Source organism: Anser anser (assembly GCF_964211835.1).
Source record: "Anser anser genome assembly, chromosome: 1".
NCBI lineage: Eukaryota > Metazoa > Chordata > Aves > Anseriformes > Anatidae > Anser > Anser anser.
In genome coordinates, this window is record NC_139720.1 from 204113775 (window position 1) to 204125776 (window position 12002).

A 12002-nucleotide genomic window follows, 5' to 3' on the forward strand; every position below is an offset into this window, starting at 1 on the left:
TTCCTTTATTCCAACAACCATTAGCTTGTAATTAGCAAATACACACAACACTTTAGTAACAGATTTTTGGTTTTCAGAAGAAAAAGAAAAAAAAAGAAAAGAAAAGAAAGAAAGCATGCACTGAATTAAGAAACAAAATAGCATTTTATTTTTGCAAATAAGCAGAATTTTCCAAATATTCTAAGTGTCCAGAATATGTCAACTGTACTTTTCTGTATGTATTGTTTTTAGTGTAATCTCTATCTGTGTTATGAATTTTTCCCTACAATTATTGTTTACGATAGCAACTAACTGATACGATTCCGGTGGTATATGTCAGACCTTCTTGATCTACCATAAGAAATGGCTAGATGTGGAAACCTCTGTTTCTGAGGACAGACACAGTAAGCTGGTAAGCAGTATGCACAGATTACATATACACACACACATTTGTGTTTTTAATTAAAAAGTTCTCCTGATCATAACCTTGTGTAAGGTGGCCATAATCTCTTCAAAAACAGCTTCAGCAAAATCTCTGAGTGTAAAACCTCTAGAAGAACGTTAGTTTGCCAAGGCAGAGATCTGCTTGCATCTGTACTACTGGGAGACGTGGCTGCTCAGCTGAGCAGCCACGAGATCTGGCAGCATGTGGGGACATCATATCAACACCACAATGGACTGGCTGAGACCTAAAATCCTACCAATGTCCTGCTGATCTCAGGTACAGCCCAAAGCTGGGCTCTAGATGCTTTTTTTTTTTTTTTTTCTAAACAGAAAGTTTTTTCTAACAGTGGGTCCTGAAAACTCACTTTCAGATCTTGAAGGCCAGATGAGCTTTTCCCAGACTCAGGTGTGTCATCCACTTTAGATGTTATAGAGACCAGACATGGAGCTCTGCTGTGCAATGGGAACGGGCTGGTCAGTCCCACGTGATGCTGAGAAGGTGTCTGGGAGCCAAGGATATTCCTGCTGCAGGAGCGTTGCTCTCTGTCCACGCTCCCATGTGGTCATGCCAAGCACAGCCCATACATGGGTGTATCGCCCAGGGTTTCTGCCTGCTGAGCCACCTACCCGTGGATGGAGAAGGGTGTCCCAAGGCAGCAAAAGCCAAAAGAAAAGCTTTCCAGCCTGCATTGTCCAGCTTCAGTACCCTACACTGCTAAATAACCATTCTGCCCAGTCTGGGATGGGGCTTCCCACCTAACTTCTCAGAGCCAGGGAAAGCTTTTTTCCTCTGTAAGCTACAAATGTCAGGCCCTTCCAGTGAGAGGCAAAAAAATGTCTCTGTCCTCGACACCTCTGTGGACTGCCACAAGCACACAAGAATAAAGCACCACACATTCCTGACAGCCCCAGTAACTTTTGCCACATGTTAAGCCCCTCAGCAAGGGGCTGGCTCGATGATTTCAGGGGTCTTTTTTCTAGGAAGATAAATTAAAATCCTGCCTTTGACAAATGAATAGGAAACTTCCCTGGTGTTCTTTAGCAGGTGGTTCTTCCCACATCACAAAACTCAAAGTCCCTTAGAAACACGTTATTTTTACTTGGCAGAAAGGAGAAAACACACGACCGAAATGTGAGAACCCAGCATGTGTGCTCGGCAGACCACACTGCCCACTAACCCGCTGCTCATTCATCCAGGCAGCGGCAGTGAGAGGGAAGGGAGTGGGGTTTTCCCTCCTGGCAATGCCAGTTTGGAGAAAACACTCCCTCTGAATCTACATTCACCATTGGGCAGCAGAATCAAGGCTGCCCAAGCCACCACCACCACACCAGGTGGGTCTCCTGCCAAAGTCAGGTCTTCAGGTCTGACAGGGGGAGAGACCTCCCAGCTATGACTTGGAAATTAAATTTCCTGGTGGTGAACACCAAAATTCTTTCCTATCCTCAAGTCAATCTTCTTTCCACCCTGTTGACGGGGAGTGTGCTCGCCAAATCAAAGTTCAATAGGTATAAAATCAAGAGGAGCTGCTCGCTTCTGAGCAGCAGCTTTCTCTTGGTGGCCACAGGCTGGCACAGTCCCACCTGTACCCTCCACTGCGCCCTTGGAGCAAGCTGAGGAAAATCACCTGTTGCCAGCAGAAACCATGCAGAAAGAAACATTCAGTTTGATGGACTGTGCAGAAAGCTGGTGTCTCAGAAGTCATTGGAGAGGAGATCTCTTTTCTGCATTAGCACTACTCTCTGTTGAAAAAACTGAAGAGGTTGTCCCTCAGGAGTGAAAGGACAGCATTATCCCACGGCACAAGTCTGGCCATTCATAAGGAGGAAAGAATTTGTCAAAGCAAAGTATGAATGCCTGGAATTTCACCTGATTTCAGCTCATGCTCATGGTTTCAGGGCATGTGAGTGGAGTCTGCAAGCAGAGAGCAGCTACTCTGAGATGTCACCCTGTCTGCCTCTTTGCTTTCTCCATTCTGTTTGATGGCATTCAGCTCCACACCCTTTGGGACCTTGTTCTCTTGCCACTTTGAAGTGACAAATACAACACACTAATTAGAAGTAAAAATATATTAATGTAAGTTCTAGTATGTAAAGTATACTTTTCAAGTCTTAAAAGTGATCACAAAAATCTTCAAGGGAAGGTTTTATTCCTCCATACACAGCTAAAAGAAAATGGTATTTGAAGAACAGGAATTTCTGGCATCTCTTGATCCAGGGCAGATATGGTGCTAAGGAATGGTTTCCTCCTAGTGCAAGTCTAAGGACTGAACCCGTTGGAGACCAGTGCTGCTAACACACTGCCCAGGCCCACCAAAGGTCACCTCGTCAGACAAAGCACAACGCATGCTCAACTCTAAAACCAGAATACACTGGGACCAATGATAGCTGACAACTGTTTGTCTACTGTTCCATTGCAGTGGCATAAATGCAGACTTTGTCTAGCTCCAGGCAAATAAAGCAGCTTTGTTAAGGGGTCTGTCATGTCAACTGCACGTGGTGTATTTCAGCAAGCTGCTCACAACCAACTTACTTTATTTGCATTTTGCTCTCAGTGGTGCAGTGGTGTGAATTATGCCTCAGTGCTGCTCTCTCACACCTTCTGAGGAGCTTCTCCAGCTCCTTCCCCCCAGATGGAGACCTACAGGGCTGCAGGGAGGTTTGGGCTGATCCCAAGACACTGCTTCTTTCTTTTGCTTGCCTTTTCAGTGTGCCTCTTTGACAGTTTGTAGCCCAGTCCAGGCAAGCTGCTTTTCCTTCCTCTTGTCCTCATGCTCTGTTGGGATTGTATTTCTTGCTCATTCATTTTTTTCAGCTGTTCCTTTACACAGTTTCTGGGCCTCTGGGGAGACAGTTCTGATGCACCTCCTTAGCAGGGTCTCTTACATGGAGAGCTGAAGGGAGGTGCTTTACAGATTGTTAAGACTGTGACAGTCTGGGACATGAAGACTTCCACAAACCATCACAACTGGGACTTCCAAAGCCATCAGTCACTTCTGAAGGCGGAAACTTAGGTTTTGCTCTTTGATGTCGAGGATCTGCTGGGGCTGCTCATCTCCAGCTAAGGCATGACTCTCAACTTTTATACTGCTCCCAATTTTGCCACCCTCCTCCTTTCTATGCCTACTCAGGCTTTGTAAATGTTTCACCACATTAACTCAAATTCTGCCACATATTTACAAAGGTTTGTGACCTTCAGCTGTAGTCAATCATTCCCTGTGGTCTAATTTGTCCTTTTCCCCCTGCAGCTCCTTCATCACACTGCCATTGCCTGCAAATGATTTACCTAGGGCTCACAGAGCACTGACTGTATCCTGCACAGCTCACTTGCAGTCCTGCTCTGTTTTGGACTCCCCAGATTTTCTGGTGTCTCATTCAGATCTCCTTGTCCTCTGTTACATCAGCACTTGCTCCTCATCTCAGTACGGCAGGTTCTTGGCTGAATTAGGAAGGCTCTGGACATGAACTATGCTGCACGGAAGTGGAAAGTGGGTGGTAGATCATGTGGATGGAGGAGCATAGACTACCGGTGTTGATTTCTTGGGATGTACATCCTTTCTCTAAACACTGCTCTCACAGCCACCATCACTGGGACATGGGCAGGCTCTCCACAACACCTGCACCTAAAGCTGGTGCTTAGACCCCAGTCTGGACACCTGTGAACTAAAAGTTAGATGCTACACCTTTCAGCACTGCTGCATCTCAGTCTCTTCTTATTTTTTTCCTAGTTTTTGAATGCTTGGATGAGGTTAGCGGCAGGAATTTCTACTACTGCCCCCTCCAGAGAAGTTTTGAATATAAAAAAATTGTGTTTTAGAATGCTAAGCAAGACCAGCAGCCCATCTTGTTGCTGGTAAAATGAATATAATAGAGGTAAGCCTCTAGAAAACAAACCATCCACCAGGATAAACAAACGAACTGTTTGCCTGATGCAAACCTAGCAAACACTGATGCATTTATTGACCATATCTGCTAAACCTTGGATTTATTTGCGTCAGAAGGGCTAGCACAGCAGTCATTGCCAAGCAAAGCAGCAGGTGGACCGCAGGGACTTGAGGCACCCTAACACAGGAGCTAGGAGCCAGGCAGGATGCCCCAAGGAAGCCTGCTTGCTTAGACAGTCTGAGCACAAAATTTTTGCCCTTTTAGAGGTGAGATGAAGGCCATGGGGCCTTGTGTGCACAAAGACAAGAGTGGCTTTCAACACGTGGCTAAGGTGGGGAGATGGAATCCCTCAGAAGGAAATCCCACAGGAAGCTGAGCAGAGCAAAATCTTCCATAAATACATGAAGATACTTTGGAAATATCTTCCGATGCTCCCACAGAAACCCTGTGCCCTTTGCCACGCCTGACAGGAGCCGAAGGTCGGCTTGGCGGTATCCAAGGGCCGCAGCTCCTTGCTGCCCAGGCCCTCGAGTGTGTGGCCGCTAGGTGTCACGGCTGGCCCACAGAAGCCATTTTGTCCCAGCGCTCTGAGATCGTCCCTCTCTTGTCAGCATGCAGAAATCACACAGTCCTGACAAAACCAGAGGAGGGAGGTGTAAATTATGCCCGGCTGTACCCGGCCTCCGAGGGGGGTGCCACTAGGCCCATGGGCTGTCCTGGCAGCGCACCAGGAGCCGGCAGTTGGAGGTGTAGTTCGGCCCGCAGAAGTGGATTCATAAGACAAAATCTGTCAGAAAACTGTGTTTTTATATTCCGCAGGTGTCTCCATTTACAATCTCTGCACATCCTCCAGGAAAATTTAGTGTTGCCTTAGCGCAAGCAACCAGAGTTGTACCCCATATTTCAGTTTAAATTTCATGTGTGCCTTCTACAATGGTGTATAAATATTCTTAATACAGAATCTCAAATGCTTTCCCTTTCTGTGTAGACTTTGTCAGAATTAATTTCCCCAGTCCCTTTTTTTAGTTCCACTTTTTAACTAAGTGAAAAGTGTCAAATACTTTCTGTAAATCCCAGTACCCCCCCCCCCCCCAAACATAAATGAGGTGTTGTACAGAGAATGGACTTTCTTCCCAGTCCTTAAACGTGTTATGCTATGAGGTTTATTCAGTCCTTTTTATGATGGTTTTCATCACTAATTGTTCAAACAGGCTTATGCTGGAGACTTTATTCATCCAGACTGTGTCTGTGAGGAGGAGCCAGCTCAATCCTTTACTCTGCGTCTGAAGCAGTCGATGCCGTGCTGTCAAGCCCCCCACATGTCTCCTGTTCTCTCCAGCATCATTCACTTGCCTGCCTCCAGCCCAAAATTTCCAAATTTCCTTTTCCATCACTGGAGCCGGGATTATCAGTCATTCCCCATTATGATCTACATCATTATTAAAGCTTTTGGGCATCCGTTTTCAAGCTGGCATGTGGGAGATGCACAACACATCCCAGTAATGTAAATTAATAGTAATTGAGCTATGCGACAGATTCCCTGTAACTTGCTTTGCAAAGATGCTCCTGCGGTGTATGTCAAGGGTTGTTAACACATCAGCTGCAGCACAGCCAACACTCTGAAAAAGATTTAGGAGGGACTAATCCTCGGGTGGCAGAGCTTGCTGGCCTTTGGCAAAGTTACATCATGGGTGAATTTAACTTCCATTGTCTATCATCAGGCAGAATTAGCACCCAGGAATAATGATTGCAATAGAAAATGAGCATTACATAGGCAGTGCTTGACAGGCCTGAATATCACTCATCCTTATCCTCCTGTTGTTTCAGAAGAAGTTCCTGAGCCCATTCAGTTATCACACACATGTTCAGAAAACTGAAGTCAGTCAGCACAGGGAGCACACAGCAGGGAGCCTCCCAGCATAAGCCTTTGGGCATCCTAATAGCTATTCTAACTGCATACATCATTTCTGATGACAACTTCATGAAATGAAACATTTTCATTTTCCCTCCAAGCGTCACTAATTGGACTAGCTGTTATGGTTCACCATGATTAGGCATTCTAGAACAGGAGCTGTGGAATAAAACAGAGAGGAGACTGTCATTTCACGATGCAAGTACAGACTACATTCAGCTTCCATAATTTGTGCCTTCGTTAATGGCATTTTGCCAGGAGTTACGGTAGACAGAGAAAGCACTGAACACACTCTTCTGTTAAAGAGTGACCGTTGGCCAATTGTTCAATCTCTCTGCACCTCTGAGCATCACTCCACCACATCTTATAAGACAGTCTGTCTTTTCATTTCTGTTTGTGCAGTACCTGGTACAGTAGGACAATCTCAGATCAACATCAGTGATCTGAGAGAGAATATAGCAAGCTCCTCTGATTCAGAAGCACCAGTGGATGTTTGTTCCATGTAGGTGCCAGGATCCCAGGGCAGTATCTTTGTGTGAAATCAAGAGAGTGAGCAAATGTATTTGGATGACTTCACATGGCAAACACAAGGAAGTCAGCATTAGAGATGTGAGAAATGAACAGAACTTGCTGCATTCCACTTTGGGAATAATTTGCCAGGCGCCTACAATTAAATCTTGCAGACAGGAAGCCCTCTGCAAAGGGTTCCTTTCTAGACGGAGTGCTTGACAGTTAAAATGGAAGTCTGCTGAACTTTGCTACATAAATATACCTGTTTCTTTTTACATATGAATCATAATAGTCAATTTTACTCATTTATGTTAGATGAAGCTTTAAGAAAAGATTTGAAAAACAGACTTGTGGCCACTGATGATGTTAAACACACCTGTCTACAGGAAAACTCAGAAAGATGTTTGGGAAGGAACGATTTTTACATGTGGACTGTGTTTGCTCCTTTTATGACAATATAACTTAAACAGCATAACCTTACATCCCCAGAAATGAATCACAAAATTTAGAAGGCAGCAGATCCTAACACTAAGCAAACACAATGGAAAGTACAGCGTATAAGTAATGTTCTCACACTCCACAGGGTATTGTACATGTGTGTGGGCAGCCAGTCCTCTCATGGATTTTTATCATTTTCAGTCTTGAGTCCCTGTGCTATTTGCAGACTGCAAAAATGTGTCAAGATTCAGTGCCAAATATCACTAAGGACGAGGAGGGCCACTTGTTTGAAGGTGCAGGACCCCTCTGATTCAACACAGAAAATACAATCACATAACAGCTTATATTCTTCCTGGAAATCAGATGTATGTTTCTGTTGCTAACATTTAGCTTGTTTAACAGATGGTTTAGAAAATTGGATTCCATTTCCCAAGCTGAGGACATAAAGTGAGAAAAACAAAGATTTCTTTAGTCAGTAGCCAAGGACAGAACTCAAACTTGTCAACAATTACCCAGTGGCTTTTAATCTGAGGACTGGACGAAGCTGCTTGTATGAACATTTGTGTGTGTTTGTGTGACCAAATTCAGAAAACCTTTCAAAAATTTTGCTAACAAAATTTTTCTTCACAAGAGAGAAGACCCATTTAATGAAATAGCCGAGGTCAGAGATGAGGGACAGGGCTGGGTGACAGAGAAGAAAGGCAGGAGCAGAGGTTTTAAACCACACCCCAACACTAATGGGTAGGCTTTTCATTTCCCAAAGGTCTCAGGTGCCCCATGGCAACCATGACCACAGATGAGGCTGGACAGAAGCCTTCTTTCCAGGCAGTTCTGGCGGTGGTGCTAGACAGCTGGCTGCAGTAGAAATGTGAAATCAGAACTTTCGACAGAATTTGTAGCTCTCTTCCATTATAAGTATGGGTTTTTATTAGTTTTGTTGTATTTCCAGCTTACTGTTGGATTTTCCACAATGCTCACACAAAAGTTGCAAGGACTGTCAAACTCAGTTCGAGATGCATTGTACTCAGGGCAAGTCCCCCTAATGGCAGCCTTTAGAAATTCATTGCAGTACAGCAGCACGTGGAGTGCTCACTGTAACAGGTGTTTCAGCTTTCAGAAGAAACCAATACTGTTGGAAGAAAGCTGTTAACATGGAAGAGAACGGGACAAAAAATTATCCTGGTTTTGGCTAGACAGAGTTAATTTTCCTGCTAGTAGCTGGTATGGTGCTGTGTTTTGGATTTAGGATGAGAATGATGTTGATAACACACTGATGTTTTAATTGTTGCAGAGCAGTGCTTACACCAAGCCAAGGACTTCTCAGCTTCTCGCTCTGTCCTGCCAGCGAGCAGGCTGGGGGTGCAGCAGGAGCTGGGAGGGGACAGACCCAGGACAGCTGACCCAGACTGGCCAAAGGGATATTCCATACCATCTGATGTCCTGCTGAGCAATTAATATGGCGTAGATTATCAGGGTGTGGAGGGATTGCTGCTTGGGGATGGGATGGACATCGGTCAGCGGGTGGTGAGCAATTGCGTTGTGCATCACTTGTTTTGTACACATTATTATTAGCAGTACTATTATCATTATTATGATTTTTTTTCTTTCGTTCCTGTCCTAATAAACTGTCTTTATCTCAACCCACAAGCTTTTAATTTTTTCTGATTCTCTCTCCATCCCACTGTGGGGGAGGGTGAGCGAACGGCTGTGTGGTGCTTAGCTGCCGGCCGGGTTAAACCACAACAAATTTCACAGAGTTTCACCAGAGGTTTATATGCCTGTGTACTTATTCTGGAAAGAGGGAAAAAGTTCAGAGAGAACATTTGTATCCAGAGATGTCATTCTCTGTTAAAACAACTTTGGGTTTAGATATCAGCATCCCTGCATCTGTAAGTTCAACTGTGTTTGGAAGATTTGTGTTAATATATACAAGTGTATACACATAAATACATATTTTCCCCATTTATTTTTGAAATGTAGATTTCCCACATACACAGTAACAGACCCAGAGAGTTCAAGGCTTTCCACGGCAGCTGCTTTTATTTATTTCTGTTCCAGCTTTGAAGGTGTTGGTTTCATCCTGATGAGAAATTGGAACTTTGCTGAAACTCTGAACATTTCTGTAGTTGGATAAAACTTCTTTTCGCCAGACTTTAAATACAGGTCATGACCTACACACCTACTCATGCTATCTAAAAGAATACGAAGGACGCTTATATAGGGATGCTCTGCGGTGGGAATTAGGTTCAAGTTCTGTCACAGGCACGTCTGTGCAACAGTTCATAAGCAGGTATGATGCCGGTTCTAAGCACAGCACACCCAGCAATTTCCCCATCTGCTGCCCATATGGGGTGAGTGACTGACATGGGTTTGTTGACATATAACCTCTCAGATAGGCTGGAGCATGCCACAGGTGTACAGTACTTGAATCTGAGGCAGCCTACAAAAGCCCCTGGCAGCCTACAAGTTGTTGCATAGATGTGTAATTTTGGGTGAGTTTTTCAAAGTCTGCACCTGTCTGCCACCTATAGAACTGGGACAAAAGAACTTGTTTTCTCCACTCTCAGTGCTTGCAGACCAGGGGATTTTCTTGAGTCAAAGTTCACCTCTAACTGTGGGGTATATTTAAGGCTGGCCAGGAAATGTTTATCTTGCCCTGTGAAAATACTCACAGTTCACAAATGTTTCCAATCTTTCATCCAGGCAAAACAAACACCTTTCAAAGCAGAGGAGAACCTTGACTGCAACAACAGCCTCAAGGCTCTGCACTGCAGATCACACAGAACAGACGGAAACTCCTTAATGGGAAGATCATTTCTGTAAAAAAGCTGCTGTCAGGGAAGATTCCTTAAAAGCACTTGCTCTGCTCTTGGAGCATCTAGTAAAAGATGTGCTATTTACCAATGCTTCCTGCTACTCTGCACCAGGAATAAAAAAAAAACAAAGGACCTTCACTTTATAAGCATTCTGAGCTTTCACCATTCACATGCTACTTCCCTTCAAAATCTGGAGAATTTTTTTTTCATAAGAAGACTCTGGGCCTTTGCTTTGTCATGTTTCAGACACCTCGGGGGAGGGAGTAGGGAAGGGAGGGGGCCAGCAGGAGTCAGATGCAGAAACCACAAGCACAGGGAGCTTCATGCTGCAGCTTTCCTCCTTATGTTTGCCTCACAAGTACTTCAACATATGATATTCCTTGCTTCTCTCTCCTGGGATGAATCTCCATGCTTGAAAAATCAATAAAGAAACAAGCTTCTTTCAGGGCTAAACTCAAGCTAGTCAACTGAAGAGACACTGCTGGCCCTAGTGGTTGGGCTGTCTTGCTGTGTTAGATATTTCTCATTAAATCTCATTTGTACTGTGCTATAACATCTGTACTATTCCCAGCTTTTTTGGCAGAAAGTATTAAGGGAACAGCAAAGAAGACAACAAAGGAGCATGATATGCTTAATTTCTTTAATCTGTTTCTCCATGCAGGATTTGTCAGCCTCTCCAGGACCTGGAATTCACCTGAAATGAAAAATCACATGCAGACAGTCCTGATGTTTAGTGAAGCCAGATCTTAATATGACTTTCAAGTTTTTATCAGATTTTGACAATTTAGGAAAGACTGAATAATATTGTTTCTACTTTATATTTTTGTTTTCCTTCTTCTAATCTGTAGGAACAGCACTCATAACGGATAGATGTGTGGAGTTTTTCTTCTTTTCTTGAGAAAAAAAAAAAAAAAAGCATTATCTGCAGCCCAAGTTACCCATCTGTATTTTATTAGAGCAAAGACACAAAACTTAGTTCATTTTCAGCCAAAATCAACAGCCTTGAAAAATACAGTCCCGTCTGCCAGCTTAGTCATCCTGCATGTTGCCCAGTTGACTGGGTTCAGAGCAAAACAAAGAACTAAAAGGAATAGTGTGTGTTGCATTCGGATCTGTACCAATGTCAGTAAGGGGAGCCAAAGAAAAAATGACTCACGCTGGGAAGAATTCCACCTGTCCTCATCCAAATTGCATTTCCGTGTCAGGCTGGAAACAGCTGATGCACTGGTTCCCATGGGAATATTTTCATCTTGAACAATATACGCATACAAAACACATTCCTGAGTCTGCCCTATTTACATTTATGTTTGCATTAAATGCTATATTCTAACCAGCACAAAGCCTGCTGCTGAATGAACACTGCCCCCCAGACTTCAGCTCTGCTCTGATTTGTGAAGGAAATTAAGGGTAACTAATGTAAGAAAGGCATTTCTATCACCAAGACAGGGAAAACCATTGACAAGCCCCCCCATGGAAGGGGTTTCGCTGAGAAGCAGAAACAAGGGGAAAGAAATGAATTTGCTTGAAGAGATATGGCTAAAACTCACAAAAATCAAAACAAAGCCACGTTGCATAAAGAAAGGCTCATGGGGTGACTACCGTAATAGCCTGAAATGCACTACCTAGAGATATTCTACAAGTATTTCTTCCAGTAATTAAGAATCCATTATCAAAACACTAGTTGATTATGCATAAAAGAATGCATCAGAAGTTAAATATCACCCAGCCCCTGGCTCCCAGTGCCCGCTACAACTGTCTCGTCCTGTCCTGCATGGCCACAAAAAGAAACAGAGTGAGGCACTGACCATGGTCAGGCCCTTTTTGAAGTGGCAGTGCTGTTCCTCCAGATGCCTCATAATCATAGTTCTGTACATGAAAATCAGCCCTGAACGTAGGGAGCAAACCGAAATTGCTCCTCTGCATTCCTTTGTCTTGGTGCGTGAGGGATGGTGAGGAATGATACAATAACTTGTTTCTGCGTCATTACAGATGAAGCAGCGTGAGTTAAACAGTTAGACATG